The following is a 22,642-nucleotide window of genomic DNA, read 5'->3' as shown; positions in this document are numbered from 1 at the left end:
TGGCACCCAAAGCAAGTTTTTTGGGCACTGCATGAATGCATTATTTGCGCACTACATAGTACACCATAAAGAAGGTGAAAAGGCACTCCAACCTATGGCCGGCCACCTCTTAGGTGATCTGAAATTGCCCATTAACCAAGAAGGGCCAAATAGGCAGCTGAAAGATAGTACATGTCATGCCATACATATGTTCCCCCTGCCCCATTACTCCTTTGACCCAGATGTCACCATAAAGCTTCCAGTTCCCTTCCCACTTCTCCACTTTTGTGGCCTATTAAATGGGGTCAATGGTGCCTACTAGTCTAGCTCTTGATCTAAAGGACACCTTTTTAGATGGCAGATCTCCACAGTTGTAATTAAAGGGCCCGTTACACAGGCGGAGACAAGATAATCGTCAGTAACCGTTCATAGGAACGCTCTTTAGCGATTATCTGGTGGTGTAAAAGTGCCACTGATTACTTGATGAATGAGCTAAATGCTCGTTCATCGGGTAATAGATCATTCATGCAGACACAAAAATCGTCATCTGTCAGGTATAACATCGTGCTAGGATATGCCCCTATTGTCTGATAGGTGCAGATCCCACCTCTGGGACCCGCACCTACACCGACAATGGAGCCCTAAACCTTGTGGAGGGCACACTGTGCGTGCGCAGCAGCCCTCCATTCATTTCTATGGGGTTGCTGAAAATAGCCGAGCTGGCTGCTATTTCCGTCGGCCCTATACAAATGAATGGGAGCGATTGCTGCGCAAGCGTGGTGCACTCCCAGTTCACTACTATTCGGAGAGCGCTTGCTGGTGTCCGGACCCGGGGAAACCCAGGGTCCTCCAGCCACCACCTTTCCCACTCCGTTCTCGGTGTAGGTGCGGGTCCTAGAGGACCTTCATCCTGATCAGTTCACTGCATCTAAGTACATTGTTAAGACAAAGCAGCTCATGGGTGCACAAGCCCCGCCAGTTCCCCTAGTTACACCCCTGAAGATCCCCGCTGACCATTACAGGACTTATATTCAAGTCTCTCTAATGATATAAAGAGACGGATGAAACTCGTTGTAAGTAAGAGACTGCTACTTAGCACAAATTGCAAAATGGCAGGACGAATCAAATGAGTTAAAGTGAACTGAAGGTGGAAATCCTGTTCTGCCTGACTCTACAGATATTTCACATCACCATCAGCGACAGCTCATTTTGTCTGTCACTCTCTGGTTTAATTAGCTCTGTGATAAGGATACATTTACAGGTATTTGATTTACAGGTACTTAATGATTTAAATAATTCCGTTCTACTGTAGAATTCCAATATTAAGCAGCAGTTAAAATCCTGGATTTGTTGCAAGCCATATTACAAAGAACCTCAAGGATTTACAGCTTTGTAAGGCTGCCGTACTGTACTATCCAGACTGATATCTCAGGATAATAGCTTTGTACAGATCAAAACCAGCCTCCTGATTCCCCCGGTCTGTAGCTTGACGCGTTTTCCATACCCATAGACATATAAAAATTCAGGGTCTAAACTCAACACAGGTAACCGATTACAAGGCCTAAAGGAGTTTGCTGGTATAAAAAAAAAAAAAGAAAAGAAAAGAAAACCTATTCCTAGTACACTAAATTCCTAAATTCAATGCACAATGTGTAATTTTTTCTTCTCCCCTGTGGGGGCACTGCAGGGAATTATTACTGCCAGTTCCTCTGCTGATCAGCCACTTTTCCACTAATGGCTCTACCCTATTCTACTTTCTTTTGGTACCAGGTGGTTTATTTTCCACCGTAGATATGGTGCCTCCTCAATATAGCTCTGCTGAGAAGATTTTCTTGGACCAATCACTAGCCAGCAGTCTGGTTACGTGACTTTGTGGTACCGTCATGGCTCGCTTGGAACTCCCCTCAGATCTGGCACCTAAAAAGCACCAGGTACTATTTTCTGCTTTGGCCTAGTGGAGCCGGGAGAAGTTGAGTTGGTTCCATGCAGTGGAAAAGGGACTAGTTTTTTCACTGGTGGTCCTAGCTTTTGGACACTGTGATCATTTTATCATCAGGGACCCATCCCCCCCCCCCCCCCCCCCAAAAAAGGGTAAGCTCCTATCATTTTAGCAGAAACTAATCACTGGTCTGAAGGAGGGGCATGCTTTAAACCCAAAACATATCACAATGCTGGGGTTGTCCGGACTACAGATATTGAAGACCTGTCCTCAGCATAGGTCATCAATATCAAATTGGTGGGGGTCTGAAATCTTGCACCTCAATTGATCAGCTGTTACAAGTAACCGAAAACTGTACAGTGTATGGAGTAGAAGCAGAAGGTAGTTTCCGGCACCGGTCTACTGCGGCTCAGCCCCTATTTACTAGTACATTGGCATAACCATTAGCTGTGCTCCGTACACAGAACAGTTTCCGGCGCTGTGGGTGCCTGAAACAGAAGATTGGTGGGAGTGCCAGTTGTCGGTCCCCCACCGATCTGATATTGATGACCTATCCTGAGGATAGGTCATCAATATCTTTAGCATGGAGAACCCCTTTAATTTTATACTCCGTTTTACTCCGCAGTGTAGCAAAGAAGTGATCTCTGTACTGTATCACATCGACTCCAAAATTAGTTTTCACCCTATAGTTTTTGATTTTCTTACATAATCGATGCCTAGAGCATTTCCCGTACCAACCATATTGGTTTTTACTTTTAGAAACTGCTTTATTATAAACGTATAATTCTCCTGACATCCAGCATTTTTTCTTGGCAAAATTGAGTAAATATATGTAAAAATAAAGAAAAGAATGTAAAAAAAATTGCTAGCATTTTTGGAATCTTTGACAATTTTTTTCCTCTCCTCTAAAAAACAATTTTTTCCCCCCCGGGAGCCATTTATGCTGCTCGATCTAAGCTCCACCCGCTGGAGTAATTGCAACGCATTATGGAACCCAAGGAAAACAATTGTTGTTGACGCGCGCAGACAAAAATATTTAACAAAAACAATAAATCCAAACTCTTCACAGTTTATTGTTTCACTTTCGGTCAATCTGTTTATTTTCTTTCACGCAAACCTCACATCAGGAAAAAAAAAAACTGACGAAAATAAAATATTTGTGCAAGATTCTATAGCAAAAAAAAATTAAAAAATATAAAAAAAACTGAACTGGTCTCCATATGTCTTTTGTTTCTCAGTCAATGTCTTCAGCGGTAACAGCAGTCATACAGACACAGAGGAGGGAGGAAAATGCAATAACATAAACACTTATGGCGTGTGGCTCCGCACATATAAATATGCCCTTCTCTTTAGGCAGCCGATTTCACTAACAATAACACTAGATTGTATATTCCCATGGAATTTTCGGCTTTCATGCTTTCACACTCTTGCGGTGATTGTTTGAGCCATTCAATTTAGCAAAGAAAAAATAAATAAATAAAAAAAACTAAAAAATAAATATTAAATATTTTAAAGACCTAAAAGTATAAAGAAATTATATATACTGTATATATATATATATATATATATATATATATATATATTTTTTTTAATGCTGGTCTTGTAAATTAAGATTTTTTTATGGACATTTTTTCTATTTTGTATTGACTATTGATGCATAGGGCAATGCATATGGAAAATCCCAGCCACCTCTCGATCTACTCAACTAACCTGTAAATGCTTTAGAAATAGCAATATGTTATTAATCTTGACGACTGGTCACCTGATCAGTGTAACATTTTTGGTTCAATTTTTGCTAATTATGTTGTTTAGGCCCAACATCCTGCACTGAATTATTTCATAGTGATCAGAGCTTAGCTTTCCCAATAAATCCCCTTCACAGACATAGAATTGAATGATAGTATTCTGACTGCCTGCAGCCACCACTAAGTGGAGCTGTTGAGCTTGCTAGGTGGTCTAGCATTAGAAAATAGCTCATTGAGCATGTCTTGGTACTAGTTTGCCACATCTCGACTGTTGTACTAAATGTCGTATGGCCATGAGGATGTAATTATTTCATGGGTTCCTGAAATGAGAATCTGTTATTCCTCCTGGAAACTGGGCGTTATTCTGAAATTGTCCAATCAGTGGTCAACGTGTCACCCGGAACGGAATAGATGACATCCAGTTGTTAATTTATTCATACATTGGCAGGAGGAATAACAGAGGGACAGAGCAAAACTATTAGGGGTTTGCCACATCTCAGCTCACCACTACTACATTTACAAAAGACAGTATGGGCAAAAGAAGTAGGAGTCTACGAACTAGCACCAAGAAATGCTCAAAGAACTATTATTTTACTGTATGGGCAGCAGTGACCAGATCGGCACAGGAGCATGCTACAGAAACAGCACCAAACCCGTCCAAGGGGTGTTTGTGGTATTGCCACGCAGCTCCAATGAAGCGAATAGAACAGAGCGCTACGTTAACACTGCAGACGTGGCACTGATTTTAAAAGAAAGCAGCCATATGTTTGTGATGTTGGACCACTGCTTTAAACAGTATACAGCAAGCTCATAAGCTCCCCCTAGTGGTGGCTGCAGGCAGAGAGAATTCTACCATTCACCCATGCTACAGAAACAGCACCAAACCCGTCCACAGGGTGTTTGTGGTATTGCCACGCAGCTCCAATGAAGCGAATAGAACAGAGCGCTACGTTAACGCTGCAGACGTGGCACTGATTTTAAAAGAAAGCAGCCATATGTTTGTGATGTTGGACCACTGCTTTAAACAGTATACAGCAAGCTCATAAGCTCCCCCTAGTGGTGGCTGCAGGCAGAGAGAATTCTACCATTCACCTCTATGTCTGTGAAGGGGATTTATCAGGAAAACTAAGCTCCGATCCCTATAAAGATGTATTAAGAAATAATTCTGGACAGAATGTTGGACCTAAAAATGATACAATGTTTAAGAGACTGAGAATTACTTTAATCAAATTGAGAATATTTTATTGCCTGCAGATAACGTGGTCTAGACAAGCCCTGCGGCCAATATGTTTCAGGTGACCGTCATTATACATTCACAGCAGATAGAGATCCTTGGCCAAAGTATTAACGGGATCTTAAATTGTGACACAAAAGCTAAATATAGGGAAGAAGTTGTTACAAGGATCAGTGCCTTCACTTTACTGCAAGTTCAATACACATTGCTGAGTGGGATTGAATCTTTATGGTTTTAATGGCACTATTTAGTGACTTTGACAGCAGGAAAATCAATTAAGTATACAATATCACACTGTCATTTCAATTCAACACAGATAAAATTAAGTTAAATTCTTCTCCACTCCTGTACAAAGTTACAATGGAATTAACTCTTCGTCGGCGCTGGGTTATGACACTTCACATAAAACAAAAAGTACGGTCGTTGTATTAAAGTGATATAAAGCTACCAATTAGCCGGGGGGAAAAAATGGAAGGTGCTAAGTCACAGACGAGTCAATCTTCATTGACTTTGGTGGCATAAGTAAAGTTCAAGGTGACTTACAATCAGGACATGATACGGCCGTGCGGAATTCAGCCTCTTTAGGAATAACTCAAGGAAAAAATGAAAACGTTACAAAAAGTTCTGCAAATTTCTGAAAAATCACGTTCACCAGGGGCTTGGGACCCGCAGAATTGTCAAAAATAAATTTGCCGAGTTGCTTATGGTTCTGCATGGAATGAAACTGACCATTAAAGGCTCGGAAGAGTTTGGTTGGAGGATATATTTTTTTTTCTATAAAGCATTGCCTGGGTCTCTTGAATGTGTTAGTAGATTGTAAGCCCTCGAGGGCAGGGCCCTCTCTCCTTCTGTACCAGTTTGTAACTCGTCTTGTTGATGTTTACTGCAATTGTCTGTATTATGTATGTGCCCCCCTTATCATATGTACAGCGCTATGGAATGAATGGCGCTTTAAAAAAAAATAATATTATAATAATAACCATTTCCCTGAGATGTATAATGAGTAACTACAGGTCCTCAAGCGCTGATCGATGACCGATCAAGCCGATCGTTGACTTGCATTTATATTATACTACAATTGTTACTTTTTTTTGTTAAAAAAAAATCATTTTGTGATCATTCATTCCTGCTCTTAATACGGTTTCCTTTACAAGTGACAAAAATTTACACAAGAGAATGTACTGACGACAAACATAGAATTTTTAGGTCGGGGTGAAAGCGTGCAATCCACGACAAACCGGCAAATTATCCTTCCTTCGCAGGGCAATGTTTGCGCTCGAAGGATCGTTTGGGGGAAACAACTGCCCAATGTAAAATCAAACACCTGTTTTACAACAGCAGACAAGAAAAATTTTGGTTTTCGAAAGAACTAAAACGAAAAAATAAATAAAAAAAACATCCGAAATGAGAAGATCCAAAAATTTGCTCCGGGTTTATTAACATGTAAATATTTCTTTTGAATTGTACAACCTCACATAATACCAGGCATTACCATTCACACCAAGATATGCACTTGCCCACCCTCACAATGTGTCGCCCCGTGGATATATATGTTAATATTTAAAAAGGTTCATAAATTTTAGATACCTAGATTAAAATTTGAATGCTAATTTGGGTGATCATGACGGAATCGTCGAAATTTGTACGCCTCAATCCCTGAAAGGAGGGGCAGGTTTTGTAACGAGCCCCAAATAAATAAATAATTTGTCATAAAAAAAACATTTGTACAAAAAACAAAAAGTCAAGCTATGTAACGTTAGCAGCGCTGGAACTAAAACCTTGTAGGCAGCCGAGTATTAAATATACATAAAATGCTAATTCATTTGCAAAAGACAGAAACAACAGCACAATGTCATTTATTTTAATGTGACACCAACCTTGATTCTGCGTTACTGCCAAAAAACCACATTCATTAGATACAGCACCAATCTGCAACATGTAAATAAATTGCATTCATTTCAAAAGATTTCATGGGTCACCAGGGATAACTAAAAAGGCAATTATATAAAGCTGATGCGGTTTTCAGAAACAAATGACATTTTCTGCTTCTAGGGGCTGGGTAATTTTTTACTCAAACAGAATTAAGAATTTGTCTCTTTTTATTTTTTTAGGAAAAGGCAAAGAAAGGATTGTAGCGGTTAGAATTGGGAATACGGCTAGATTCAGGGGTCCTAAATGTTGGGCTACATTAGCAAAAATTGGTTGTGTCTCATCAAGTTGAGTGGATTCACACATGGGAAGGGTGGGAGGGGGGGGGGGGGACTGACGACACCAAATATACCCAAAAAAATTTAAAAAAATTAAGGTTCTATGGGTTGATCAACTAAATCTTCATTGGCCCTATAGTAATTTGTAAGAAGACAACCCATCAGGGGTTGTGACCATGGCCATCCTGCCTAAAAATGACTATTTTGGGTATATATTTTGTTGCAATGTTTGACATATACTAGTTAAAGGGGGTTGTCCGAGTGTTTAAAACTGATGACCTTTCCTCAGGATTGGTCATCAGATTAGCGGAGGTCCAACTCGGGAAGACCTCCACCGATCAGCTGTTTGAAGAGCGCCGTGGCCTCTTCCTAGGCAGGTGATGTCACGTTGTGTTGGTCACATGGCCATCAGATACTGATGACCTTTACAGTACAGGGAGTGCAGAATTATTAGGCAAGTTGTATTTTTGAGGATTAATTTTATTATTGAACAACAACCATGTTCTCAATGAACCCAAAAAACTTATTAATATCAAAGCTGAATATTTTTGGAAGTAGTTTTTAGTTTGTTTTTAGTTTTAGCTATTTTAGGGGGATATCTGTGTGTGCAGGTGACTATTACTGTGCATAATTATTAGGCAACTTAACAAAAAACAAATATATACCCATTTCAATTATTTATTTTTACCAGTGAAACCAATATAACATCTCAACATTCACAAATATACATTTCTGACATTCAAAAACAAAACAAAAACAAATCAGTGACCAATATAGCCACCTTTCTTTGCAAGGACACTCAAAAGCCTGCCATCCATGGATTCTGTCAGTGTTTTGATCTGTTCACCATCAACATTGCGTGCAGCAGCAACCACAGCCTCCCAGACACTGTTCAGAGAGGTGTACTGTTTTCCCTCCTTGTAAATCTCACATTTGATGATGGACCACAGGTTCTCAATGGGGTTCAGATCAGGTGAACAAGGAGGCCATGTCATTATATTTTCTTCTTTTATACCCTTTCTTGCCAGCCACGCTGTGGAGTACTTGGACGCGTGTGATGGAGCATTGTCCTGCATGAAAATCATGTTTTTCTTGAAGGATGCAGACTTCTTCCTGTACCACTGCTTGAAGAAGGTGTCTTCCAGAAACTGGCAGTAGGACTGGGAGTTGAGCTTGACTCCATCCTCAACCCGAAAAGGCCCCACAAGCTCATCTTTGATGATACCAGCCCAAACCAGTACTCCACCTCCACCTTGCTGGCGTCTGAGTCGGACTGGAGCTCTCTGCCCTTTACCAATCCAGCCAAGGGCCCATCCATCTGGCCCATCAAGACTCACTCTCATTTCATCAGTCCATAAAACCTTAGAAAAATCAGTCTTGAGATATTTCTTGGCCCAGTCTTGACGTTTCAGCTTGTGTGTCTTGTTCAGTGGTGGTCGTCTTTCAGCCTTTCTTACCTTGGCCATGTCTCTGAGTATTGCACACCTTGTGCTTTTGGGCACTCCAGTGATGGTGCAGCTCTGAAATATGGCCAAACTGGTGGCAAGTGGCATCTTGGCAGCTGCACGCTTGACTTTTCTCAGTTCATGGGCAGTTATTTTGCGCCTTGGTTTTTCCACACGCTTCTTGCGACCCTGTTGACTATTTTGAATGAAACGCTTGATTGTTCGATGATCACGCTTCAGAAGCTTTGCAATTTTAAGAGTGCTGCATCCCTCTGCAAGATATCTCACTATTTTTGACTTTTCTGAGCCTGTCAAGTCCTTCTTTTGACCCATTTTGCCAAAGGAAAGGAAGTTGCCTAATAATTATGCACACCTAATATAGGGTGTTGATGTCATTAGACCACACCCCTTCTCATTACAGAGATGCACATCACCTAATATGCTTAATTGGTAGTAGGCTTTCGAGCCTATACAGCTTGGAGTAAGACAACATGCATAAAGAGGATGATGTGGTCAAAATACTCATTTGCCTAATAATTCTGCACGCAGTGTATTAAACATTCGGATTAGATCCTGGTAAAAAAAAAATAAAAAATCCTACGCTTTAAGACTGGCAAGGTTAGAAATAGGTTTAAAGGGACTGTCCACCTTGGACAATCCATTTTTGTTAGAAGGCTCGCCTAATAAGTAAATGATAACAGGACCTCCAACGATCAGTTCTCGTACGTGAGAGGATCTTGCAGCAAGTGTTCAATTTGCCTGCAGCATCATCACAGGACAGATGAAGTATTACACCATTCTCATTGAAATCAATGAGCTGTCTGTACCATGCATGGACGTGCCAAGTCCTCCAGATGAAGAGACACTCTTTGCAGCGACTCTATGGTCTGGCTGATGGAGGAATCAATGGTTGAATTACCAGCAAGAGAGTCATTGGGATGATAAGTATTATACTTATCCTTTTAACGTAACAGGCGGTGTTTCTCTATGAAAAACACAAAAGGCGCACCATAGGGTAGTACAGTCCAGTTAAATAAATGAACATAAAATACTCCAGATTGGAGGCTCACCTTAATGCGTTGTGCAATCAATAGGCACAACACTACTGAAGGCTTGAAGGGGGTCGTAATAGGCCCCCAAGGCAGATGGTCATGCAGCCAGGGATGTACGCACTTCCACGTAGGGATGCCTGGAGTCCCCAAGAAGGCGGATAAATCCAAGTAAAGAGAAGAAACTCCCACGGCGCAAAAACCAATCTTTGATGACGATATAAACTTGATTTAATAATTTGGCAGGTGGTACAACGCGTTTCGGGCAGAAAACACCCCTTCATCAGGTACAGACTGCTCATAGAGTGAACATAACTACAAGACACACTTAAATGCATAAAAAAACGCCAAAATGGCATAGAAAGGGGAGTAGAGGGGGAGGTCCTGACCCCTCCACATGTCAAATGTTGAATATACAATTCAGCTTACAAATCAATCCCATCTTTAAATAGGGCTCATTGTTGAATAAAACATTGGTGGTCAGTGTGGAGTAAATGACGAAATTTCATACATACAAACTTATTTGGGGATGTTGGAGCGGCGTCCGGCTGAATGAGAAAGTCGGAACACAACGCTCTGCTGGGCGCGGTCATGTGATAGCAGCGGCGGTCACATGACCGCTCCGTCACCTAGCAACCGGATTAAGTTTGTTTGTATGAAATTTCATCATTTACTCCACACTGACCACCAATGTTTTATTCAACAATGAGCCCTATTTAAAGATGGGATTGATTTGTAAGCTGAATTGTATATTCAACATTTGACATGTGGAGGGGTCAGGACCTCCCCCTCCACTCCCCTTTCTATGCCATTTTGGCGTTTTTTTATGTATTAAAGTGTCTTGTAGTTATGTTCACTCTATGAGCAGTTTGTACCTGATGAAGGGGTGTTTTCTGCCCAAAACGCGTTGTACCACCTGCCAAATTATTAAATCAAGTTTATATCGTCATCAAAGATTGTTTTTTTGCGCCGTGGGAGTTTCTTCTCTTTACTTATACTTATCCTTTTATCCTTCCTCATTCCAACATTGGATGCCCAAATTTACCAGTTTTGTAATCTCCTGCTGATCTGTTCACTTTTTGGCTGGGGAATGGCTGAAGGGACACGGCTTCGAGGGGTATCCTAAAATGACAATGTTATCATCTATCCACAGGATTGGTGATGAAAGTCTGATTGCTGGGGATCTGACCGGATTGACCTCCACCAGTTACGATGAAGCGCCAGTCGAGCTTGTGCACTGGTGCTCCATTCAAACACTATAGGACTGGCAGAGATAGCTGAGCGCTCCACTCGTCTATCCTCATCAATCCCACCGATCTGAATGGAGTGGCAGCGTGCATGTGGGGACATGGGACTCCAGATCTCATGATCCGTGGAGGTCCCAGCGATCAGAAACGTATCGTCTATCCAGTAGATCGGTCATGTTGATTATGGGACATCCTTTTTAAGATTGCAATCTTGGTACTGCTTAAAGGGATTGTCTCATGAAGACAAACTGTGTCCGTATGTATTACTAGGGCATAAGGACCTCATAGATGAAGGTCCCCAGCTCAGGAACCCACCTCAGACCTGCCTGAGCATGAGTTAGATGGACGGCCACTGTCAGGCTGCATTTTGCTACCATGTTGGGAATATATGACCGTCTGTGACTACCGATTGTCAGGGATTAGAGAAACCTCCTGTTTCCATTTACGAAAGGTTTTTTTAAGAGATGCCTCCTGGACTACAGAAATGAATAACTGTGGTTTCCCTTTAAGAGTTACCAATCCACAGCGGCGAGAGGATTCACGGTATGACTACAATAGCAATCTCCGTGTCGAGGAAGAAGCAGAGGGAGACGCTTCTTGGTGATACCTGTAAGAGAGCCTGAGGGCGACGCCGCAGCTTATCACAATGTTCAAGCGCCATGCGGAAGCCTGCAAAAGCACATTACGGCAAGTAACAGCTCATGAAAAATACAGTGAAAAACTGCTGGTGGCAGAAACACTTAACTTCCTTGTTAGCAACCTCTCTCATGTGGCACTTTAACACCGAAAAGTTGTTTATTATGTTCTGTGCCAGGCAAAACTGATTAAATGGGGCTCTTAAGAATCAGAGCGTTATAAATTCATGGAAATACAGCGAGCAATAAATTCATGCAGAATTAAAAGCTTAGCGCGCCTCTATTAGTGATTTAGGGGGTTAGCATAGTTAATACTGATCTGTGGCAATGCTATTCTGCTATAACAAGAGCGCCCGATAAGACGCGCACCGGCGCAGCCGTCGAACGTGGCGTCTTCTGTGTGTGTACGCGGGGCGAGAAGGGCTGCTTGTTTATTCATAGGAAACAGAGCGTCGCTGAGGATAATGCCGTTCAGTCGAAGGTGGAAATCGAGGTTCTGAAATCCTGAATAGTTTATGACTGGATCACAAAAGTATTAGGGATGAACGAGAAATCAATATATTAATGAGAATACGGTCAAATCCCTTCAATCTGGAAGTCATGGCATCTGGCGCCATCTTTGGAAATTTATAGATTGTGACTAGTGTTGAGGAAATTGAAGTCCATGAAGTGGACTCCGATCTGAATTTCAGGGAAAATTCGATTCACCTCGAAGCCGAATTTCCTTGTGCTTTGTGTTGGCGAATCGATTTTCCCTGAAGGGCGGTAAAAAACAAAAAAAATCATACTCACCTCATCTATTTGATCACAACAGGCCGCCTGCCGCCATCTTGATTGAAGCTCTTGCACGAAATCCCGCGCGGTGATGTATGAAGTCATTATGTGCCGCGCGAGATTTCGTGCTAGATCTTCAATCAAGATGGCGGCCACCGAGCAAATGGATGAGGGTAAGTATGATTTATTGTTTTTTTAATTTTATTTTACACTGTGTTATTGCTGTCAGATGAACGCGGCATCAGAGGGGTACAATGACGGGGAGCCGCGCAATCATTCGCTTCATGAAGTAACTCGTCACAAAGCAAATTTTTTGTAAAATTCAGCGAAGCATCCGAATCAAATTTTTAAATATTTTGCTCATCTCTAATTGTGACTCTTCTTACTAATAAGGTAGTTTCACATTTGCAGTAGGTAAGTCCGGCAGACTGTTCCAGTACAGAGCAGCCTGCTGGAGTTCTCCGGATGTGGCATTGCCGGATACTACCGCCTTCCCACAGGACCCCATTCACTATAATGGGGTCCGGCAGAGATCCACTGGCTACCTTGCAAATATGTTGGTTGGACAAAAAAAAATGTTTTTGTCCGGCCGATTCCTTAGATTGTCTGCCAGACCTGACGGCCGAAACACCGGCTGTAGACGTGACAGAACACTAATATTTCCTATTGGTTTTGTCCATTCAGTCTTCCACTTTCTTGACATTTAAATCTTGGGCTACCTGCACAAGGGTGTGGGTTTCAAAACAGAAGAGCAAGTTTTTTGGTGAAATCCGCACCAAGAATCACAAATAGAATTGATACGCTGCGGATTACTAAATCTCTACGGCAGGTCAATTTCTGCACGGAAAATCCATACATAATCTTAAAAGTTTGCAGGTAGCCTTGGAGTTTGGGTGACTAAATACGTGGCAGAGCACCAGAATTTCTAGATCAAAGGGGTGCCCTTTGAGGTTCAAAATTAGAGATGAGCGAATCAATTCTAAAATTTGGAAATTCAACTAAATTTTTTCTACAAGTTCTCATAATACCGAACCTGCATCTTGTGTAATTCAATCAAGGAGAGAAAAGGGACTTTTCCAGGCAGTCAGAGCACCTTCGATTCAGCTTGAATTTATTTAGATCTGATTCCAATTGGAGGATCGATTTAGCAGAATCAGACCAGAATCGAATTTTATGAAATTCGCACTTCTTTACTCACAATTGTATAAATTAATTAAATAAGTAATACCTCACTGATAACCGGCCGATACCCTTCTTAGGCCCCTTTCACACAGGCGAGAATTCCGTGCGGCTGCAATGCATGAGGTGAACGCACTGCACCCACACTGAATCCGGACCCATTCATTTCAATGTGCAGATAAGCAGCGATTTTCACGCATCACTTGTGCGTTGCGTGAAAATCGCAGCATGCTCTATATTGTGTTTTTCACGCGACGCAGGCCCCATAGAAGTCATTGGGCCTGCGTGAAAATCGCAAGCATCGGCAAGCAAGTCCGGATGCGGTGCAATTTTCACGCACGGTTGCTAGGAGACGATCGGGATGGGGACCCGATCTTTATTATTTTCCCTTATAACAAGGTTATAAGAGAAAATAATAGCATTCTTAATACGGAAAAAGTAAGTAAAAAAATAATAATTAAACTCACCTCATCCTCACCTCATGGACCATGCGATGGACCATGTGATGAGCGCAGTCACGTCACCAAAGGTCCTTTTCCTCCTAGGTCCTCAAAGAAGAAGAATGAAGACGAGCCGGGCTGCACGAACAAGTGGATGAGGTGAGTTTAATAATTTTTTTTCTATTTTTTAACAACTCCATCCCTAATTTACTTAGAATTCTGTATTAAGAATGTAATGTAATAAGGGACAATAATAAAATCTACAACACCGATCCCAAACCCGAACTTCTGTGAAGAAGTTCGGGTTCGGGTCTGGGTACCAAACATGCCGATTTTTCTCACCCGCGTGCAAAATGCATTAAAACGCTTTGCACTCGCCCGTAAAAAATCGCGCATTTTCCCACGACGCACCCGCATCTTTTTCCCGCAATGCACCCGCAACGCCCGGGTGAAAGAGGCCTAAGACTCATGCCTGTTTCTACTTCCTGATCCCTCTTGACAAGCAGGAACTGCCCAGTCATCCAATCACTGGCTACAGCATTGACCGTCTGCAGCAGGGTTCCTCAACTCCAGTCCTCAGGGCCCACCTGCCGGTCCTGTTTTCAGGATTTCCTTAGTATTGGGCAGGTGATAGAATTAGTGTCAATGCATCAGGACTTACCACAAGTATTTATTCTGTGGGATATTCTCAAATCATGACCGGCAGGAGGGCCCTGAGGACTGGAGTTTAGGAACACTGGTCTACAGGGACCAAAAGGAGAGACCAGACGGGGACCAAGACGTGTCTGAACAGGAGCTGCGAGAGATCAGTAAGGTTAGAGTGACTTATTTCATTATTTTACACCGTAGTGCCAGACAACCCCTTTAAAGGGATTGTCTTAAGATGACCCCTGAGAATATGCCCCATGTGTATGTCATATGCGCCATAGAAAAACATTTAAAGGGGTTATCCAATTAATAATCTAAAAAAATGAAAATCAGACATCATATAGTACATGACAACCTCTTTCTAACAAAGCTAGAACCAGCCCTGTACCTCACATGGATCCAGAGATCTCCCCATTCCTTGCTCTGCTAGATTTATATCAACCTGGCAGCCCAAGGGACGTGTCTTTTCTGCTTCAGCTAAGCGGGCGTGTCTCAGCTCAGTATTGAAGACAAATTTGTCAAATGGTTGGTGCAAGGGAGGCGCTACAAAACTTGTAACATAGCCCTCAACTACCATGCACCATTTTAAAAAACTGTTGTCTTCATAGGTTGCAGAAAAGCTCTTGGGTCCTCCAGGTATTAGGGTTGGATACTTTACTTGATTCTAAACTGTGGACATGTCAACCTGCCGTAAATGTTGACATTAGGCATACCCCTTTAATTGGCTTCCGATAAAACTGCCCATAATGTGTATGTGAGGGGGCAATTAGGGCTTCTGTCAAATGTTTCAACCATTGGCCATCACGAGCATAAATGTTTTGCCATGCCATTGCCTTTAGATCATGAACCCCAGGAGGACAAAGACTTCTACAAGAAAAGTCCCTATGCAGAGCTGAAGAATATGCTAGCACCATATAACATTCAGGGACACATGGGGGGTTAAAAACCATAAAAAGTGACCCGTCACAATAGCCCTTTGGGACATGGAGGGTTCCTGCTGTGAGCAGGCAAAATTGCATTCAATACTAATCCAGTGTGGCTGCATTATTTAGGGAGGGACAATCACTCCTAATAGAATTCCACCACTAATGCAGTAGTCGTGCGGTGCAGAATCTTCCCCCATCCCAGACCATATTTCCTAACTGTGGGTTAGCCTGTGACAAACTCATCACTGGTCTTCCCATAAAGTCATCTGAAATGACCGCATTCATTTATGCAAACCATTTTTCCTCCTTTTTAATTAACTCGGAATGTTTTAATCAATATATTACTTCTTAGTCCTCCATGGTTTTTTTTTAAAGCATATTTTACCCTTTCAGACATTTAACAGCTTCAGCACGGACGGCCAAAAAATTTGAGATTTATTCTCCTAAAAGTGCAAATTTTATCATAAAATTTTTACTTGACATCACCAGATTATAACGACATGGTCATCAAAAAAAATAAATCTGTGACAACTCGGTCACCTTAGTCCATCTGGTGTATGACAGGGGTAGGATTTCAACTCCAAGCACATTAACAAAGCACGGAGGATGCAGAAAAAGAGTCAAAAAGGGCAACTCCATCCAAAATTGGGTTCCCCCCGGATCCTTTACTTCTGAAATGTTGTAGAGTCTTAGGTTATGGATGTTCTAATGGTAAAAAATTGGAGGTGCAGTTTTTTTTCAGATCCAATTTTTTGAAATTCCAGTTTAAATACAAGAGCATTGCTAAGAGGGGGCCGGCGGGGCACGCTCTTCATGGGCTGGCTGCCAAGAAGCCCCTCTGCCTTGGCCAGTATAAGCCGGTCTAGAAGAGCAAACTAAATCTTCTGCCACAAGTAAGGCTACTTTCACACTGGCATTTTGGCTTTCCGTTCGTGAGATCCGTTCAGGGCTCTCACAAGCGGTCCAAAACGGATCAGTTTTGCCCTAATGCATTCTGAATGGAAAAGGATCCGCTCAGAATGCATCAGTTTGCCTCCGTTCCGCCTCCATTCTGCTCTGGAGGCTGCCTGCAGCGTTTTGGTGTCCGTCTGACGAAGCGTAGCCAAACAGATCCGTCCTGGCACACAATGTAAGTCAATGGGGACGGATCCGTTTTCTCTGACACAATCCGGCACAATAGAAAACGGATCCGTCACCATATTGACTTTCAATGGTGTTCAAGACGGATCCGTCATGGCTATAGAAGACATAATACAACTAGATCCGTTCATGACGGATGCATGCGGTTGTATTATTGTAACGGAAGCGTTTTTTGCAGATCCATAACGAATCCGCAAAAACCGCTAGTGTGAAAGTAGCCTAAAAGAAACTCTAGCTATGTCTCTGCCAACGACGATGGGCAAAGTGTCCCCCGAGAACCCTAATCTTCATAATTTCTATATACACTAGACAAACAGATATAGAGATAGATAGATAGATAGATAGATAGATAGATAGATAGATAGATAGATAGATAGATAGATAGATAGATAGATAATTTACAATAAAAAAGAGCAGCACCATTTGGAAACAGCAATAAAGTGGGTGCAAATCCCCAGAATAAAGCCATCAATCCACCACATATAAAGCAGAAAAATAGGAAGGAACTGAAAAATCCAAAAATATGAGGACGTTATTTAGTCTGTGTAATGTTCCAGTCCGTATAACAAGAAAGATCCATGTTACATGGACTAAAACATTACACAGGGGCTAAATAAAAACCAAAATTTTTGGAATTTCTGGAGTGCTGTTTATTAGATAAATAGATAGATTTATAAGATTAGATAAACAGATACATACGAGACCGATAGGAAAAAGAAAAACTATAAAAGGGTTAAAAAATGACACTATGGAGACAATATCACATTTAGATTCAATTAACCATGTTACGCTCTTACAAGGTCAGGGGAAGCAGTAATGAGTGCTGACATCACATGGCACTGCTTTGACTGGCTGTCGCTGACATCACGGTTACCATGGTGTTTAAAGAGCTGTTAATTTTTCAAAAGGGTGATTATGAAGCCTGGAGATGAACATCAGGCGGGTGACACTCCAGCACAACAGTACAGCTATGTGCCACTCTCTTCAGGAATTTTTCTCTCATGGCACGTTAACACCCGGGGGCCATTTCCATGGTGCTGTTTGCCAGGCGGTGAGGCAAGCGTGCACTGCTTGTAGAACATGATCCTTATTAAAACCATGATGAAGACACTGTCAAGGCGAATGCATGGAGTACATCTACCCATACAAAGAAGATGTTACTGAATAGCGATGGATTCCGACATTGCTTGCTGCTCATCTTGCGAGGAACTGACTCCCCAACTCAGATAATGGAGGAGGTCTATCCATAGCAGAATGGCAGAATAATGAAACTGACCAGAGTAGACAGCCTTCAACCATGAAATATGGGCAAAATGTACAGTATTGGCTCTCAGCCAAGAGACTTTTAAGGAGAATCATGATGGACCTTGATGGTTTGACCACTTGCACCTCCAAGGTCCTCATCCTAGTCCCTGTGTGGAGGTGGACACCCAATTGCGGTCACGCTTCACGGAAGTCATTGAGATAGGGAAACAGCGCCAACGCTATAGAAGTGAGGTCAGTGGGGATCTAACCACTTGCACCTCCAAGATCCTCATCCTAGTCCGTGTGTGGAGGTGGACACCCAATCGTGATCACTCTTCACAGAAGTCATTGAGATAGGGAAACAGCACCAACGCTATAGAAGTGAGATCAGTGGGGGTCTTACCACTGGCACCTACAAGATCCTCATCCTAGGCCCTGAGTGGAGGTGGACCCCCAAATCATAGTCAGATTTCACTGAAGTCATTGAGAAAGGGAAACAGCGTCAACGCTATAGAAGTGAGATTAAGACCTCCAAGATCCTGGAGCAGGGAGTCCATTTTCCTTCATTGTCAGAGCCCTTTCGATCACTATTTTTTTTTGCCATGTCTAATTGACACACTGTAAAAGTCTTTTACAGGAAAAAAAAAACTTCAAGACGGGGCCATATGTAGAACGGACATTTAGAAGGTGTCCACATTAGTTTGTACTGTGGATGTCAACTGGGCTCAGTAAAAGCCCCATAAACTGTACATCGGGTGGTAAAAACTAGGTAAGCCCAAAAAACTGTTTAACTTTAGTTCCCTAAATTCACTGTTATAGGGCCAATTCACACTCTCTATATTATACAATTGTAGGGGTTGCCCAGAATGAGAAAAAAACATGGCTGCTATGCCACACCAGTCCTCAGGTGGTGTGTGGTATTGTACTTCAGCCCCATCCCCTTCAATGGGGCTGAGCTGCAATATTCCAGACGACCCATGGATGGGTTAAGAACTAAGCATTCATGTTTTTCTTCCAAACTTCTTTAAAGGGGTATTTAGCTCTCATAAAGTGATGGCATATGACATCACTTTATAATCGATGGGTGTCTGACCTCATGGGCCCCCACCGATCCTGAGAACGAATGGGCTGCAGCCACAGAGGCAGCCCCTTCACTGTTTTTCCCTGCACAGGGGCACTCCAGGCCACCCGTCAGTGCAGGGAACTGCACCTGAATGGAGCAGAGCTGCAGTTCCCCGTGCACAGCGTGGGGTTGGGCACCGCTGCACAGGTGCAGACGGTGGTTTGGCCATTTCCTATTTCTGCAGCTTGACCACTTTTTGGGTGTTTGTAAAATTAGGTGCTAAATAGAGATAAGCAAATTTATTGTAATTTGCTTCGAGTCTGATTCTTCCAAATTGGCCATGCGATTCGAGGAAAATTTGGATTCTTCAGAATCGATTTGCTCATCTCTAGTGCCATTGTTGCTTCTGGCCAAAGCTACAGCGACCTAGCAGTAGCATCCAGAAAAATAGCTGTAGGATAAAAATTTATGGAGATGAGGTCATACTTTTCTAAAAAATCAAAAAGGAACTCCACGATGGCAGCAGTCCATACCTAGAAAATGTCCAAAAACAGCAGGTCTTTCTAAAAATCAGTGCAAGCTACAGCATGCCACAATGTAACTGGTTACCTTATAGAAGTAGCTGGTTCTGCAAAGCGATCTTCACTCACCACCAACCAAAAAAAGTCAATCTCTTTACCCTGAAGACAAAAGGGGAAAAAAAAAAACATCAGTTGAGCATAAATAAATGAAGGGTGCAGGCGAGCACGTCGGCAGCATTTTCGCTGGCATCATGTTGGGCATGAGCAAACATAAGTAAATAAAACGATGGAAAACATACACAAACGAAACCAATTGTGATTAATGGTGAATGACACCCACAGAGTTAATAAAAACAATATGTCACAGGACACTCGCTCATCAGTGCCAGCCGGCCCTGGTCTCTTCAAATCACAAGAACAACACTGGCTTTCGGGAAAAGAGAGTAGAGGAGACAGCTTTGTATTCAGAGTTTCAGACTCGAAAAAAGCTCTGTGAGGTTCCTTCAGTTACTAATGTGTCCATTCGGTGGTAGATGAACTAGAATTCCCATCATGCACAGTGTTTTAGGAGTCATGGAAAACACAGACAGACGCACAAGACTATGCTTTCATCCAACAGAAGCCGCCATTGCTGTGAAATATTTGGATAATACATTGTTTACACATTTTTTAAAAATCACTGCAATTCAACCCTCAAGATTTTCTCACATTTGATGTGTTATACTGTGAGATTCTTAGGCCCTTTTGATTCCCTCCTCATTCTCAAAACCTTCAGCACTGTGGGTCAGTGGTTAGCACCCCTCCTTGCAGAGCTGGGGACCCAGGTTGAATTCCGACCAAGGTCTCCATCTTTATATGTTCTCCTTGTGTTTTTGTGGGTTTACTTCGGGTACTCTCGTTTCCTCCCACACTCGTGCTGATATGGAACTTAGATTGTGAGCCTCATTGGGGACAGCATGATGGTAAAGTGCTGTGGAAAATGTCAGCATTATATAAGTGAATAAAATAATAATAACCTCAGACTAGACTTGTCTCTGGCTGTAAGGCAACTGGCTGCAGCAGCAGCCCTCCCCCACTATACCAACAAGAGACTATTATAGTCCCTTTATTAAGCCCAATGCTAAAAAACTGTTTTGGGGGACACTTACCAAAACTATTTACGCCACTATTGTGGCATTAAAAAGTCACAAATGGTGCACGTCATAATTTGCTACTTTTTTGAGCTTCTAGCCACTGTTCCAAAGCGGAGGAGAAGGAGGTGGGGCTTAGTGGAGGGGGGAAGCCTATCAAAACCTGACAGATTTATTATAATGTACGACAGAAAATTGGTTAATTTACCTTAATAAATTAGCTGCATTTCACGCCAGTGCACACGGGATCGAGACTGGCGTAGGGGACTGCAGTCTTGATAAATGTCCCCTTATGTTTCATGTGTTGGGCCTAATATTAGTGCTGATGTTCATAGGCAGGAGGCAGATTGAACATTTGTAAAGTAGGCAGCACCTGAAGGCTAATGATCAGTAAGGGCAAACAGACAATTCAGGACTCTAATAATATAAATTCATGGTATATCTCTAGGACATGCCCTATATGTCTCATAGCTTGGAGTCCCACCTTTTAGGAGCGCCACCTATCCTAGACTTTAGGTCCCAGTCTGTCTTAGACGAGTTGAGAAAAAGTTAGCTGCTTGAGTGTGCAGTGCTCTACAGCCCTCAAGATTCTCTCTCCTTTGATCATATGGTAGACAGTGAGCCAAAACTAGAAACTTGACTTCTCCCTGGCTGTAAGGTAACTGGCTGCAGAAGGTCTCCCTGATAACACTGTTTACAATAAGAGACCAAAAACATTGTGGGCATAATAATGGTGCTAATGTTCAGAGGCTCGGATAGACTGACCATGTATCTAGTGGGGTTGTGCCTGAGGGCTCAAGGACAATAAGAGTCTGCAATCAGTTACAAGACTCTTTAAAGAATTATTCAAACATAAAAAGGCTTGTAGGATATGCTCTAAAGTCCTCAAAGTCAAGGGTCCCGCCACTGGAAGCGCCACCCAGTTTATAATTCGGTTTGCACATCCCCATTCTGCCTTTCAGAGACAGGGGCGAGTTGGTTGCTCATGTGTGCAATACCTTCCATTATAAAGCAGGTTGTTAACCAAAGTGTATATTGTGCCCATAACCTTTGAAGGGCCTCTGCCAGCATGATCAACCTTATACGCATACTGCCTGGTAGGATTGATCACGCTGATTAAAATCATACCTTTCTTTTGTATGTATGTTAAACAGGTGCAGAGATACCTTTGTTTTTGTTCCTAAAGCATGTTGGAGCACCAGGGGGCAGAGCTCAATCCTTGGAGCACTGCTTTTGTAACACTTCTGTGCTCTGTACACTCTCCCCTCCCCTTGATTGACAGGGCTAGACATCAGCATGCTGAAAGAAGAGCTGTGTTCTAGCATTTACATATCATATACATTACCTACTTTAGCCTTACCATTTTGAGAGGCTTTCTTTGCTTAGAAGGCTAATACATATTACTGGTTTATTCACAGGCACAATATATGATTATAAAGTTACCAGCATTATGCATTAGATTTCTAAGCATAGAAAACCACTCTCTGGACCTTTGAACGTGGGACATCTATATGAAAGGCTGACCACTTACCTCCAGGCTATAGCCTTATCATATTGAGAAGAGTGGTTTTCTATGCTTAAAAAGCAAATAGATATTGCTGGTGCCTTCATAATCATATATTGTACCTGTGAATAAACCAGTAAAATGTATTAGCTTTCTAAGTATAGAAAACCACTCTTTCAACACGGTAAAGCTATAGTAAGTAGTGTATATGATATGTACATGCTAGGACACCTCTGTCCTCAGCATGCTGATATCTAGCCCTGTAAATCAAGGGGAGAGGGGAGTGTGCAAAGCACACAGGTGCTACAAAAGCAGTGCTCCAATGAGTCAGCTCTGCCCCCTGGTGCTCCAATGCATTATATGCATACAAATAAAAATGCCAACATCTTTGCTGCTGTTTCGCATACAGACAAAAGAAAGGTATCATTTTAATCAGCATGATCAACCCCACCAAGCAGTATGCCTGGTGTAATAGGGTTGATCATGCTGACAGGGGCGCTTTTAAAGGCCAAGGGCCAGTTGTCAGATTTGGCTAGTCCCAGAATGGGAAGCCTAGTAAATAGAAGAATATGTCACCAAGGAGATGTAGAAA

General features: G+C 42.3%; 1 protein-coding gene across 5 annotated transcripts in view; it reads right to left on the bottom strand.

The window, feature by feature from the left end:
* FOXP1 (forkhead box P1) overlaps window positions 1–22,642 on the bottom strand; it is a 655,361-nt gene that overhangs the window by 363,825 nt on the left and 268,894 nt on the right. For all 5 annotated transcript variants that reach the window (XM_040408625.1, XM_040408629.1, XM_040408630.1 and 2 more), the window contains one exon: window positions 19,505–19,575. The gene's annotated coding sequence lies outside the window, so the exon portion shown is untranslated. The remainder of the gene's footprint in view (window positions 1–19,504; window positions 19,576–22,642) is intronic.

The sequence above is a fragment of the Bufo bufo genome, chromosome 9, assembly GCF_905171765.1.
Source record: "Bufo bufo chromosome 9, aBufBuf1.1, whole genome shotgun sequence".
Taxonomy (NCBI): Eukaryota; Metazoa; Chordata; class Amphibia; order Anura; family Bufonidae; genus Bufo; species Bufo bufo.
Note: the sequence above shows the minus strand (reverse complement) of the source record. Positions and strands in the feature narration are given on the sequence as shown.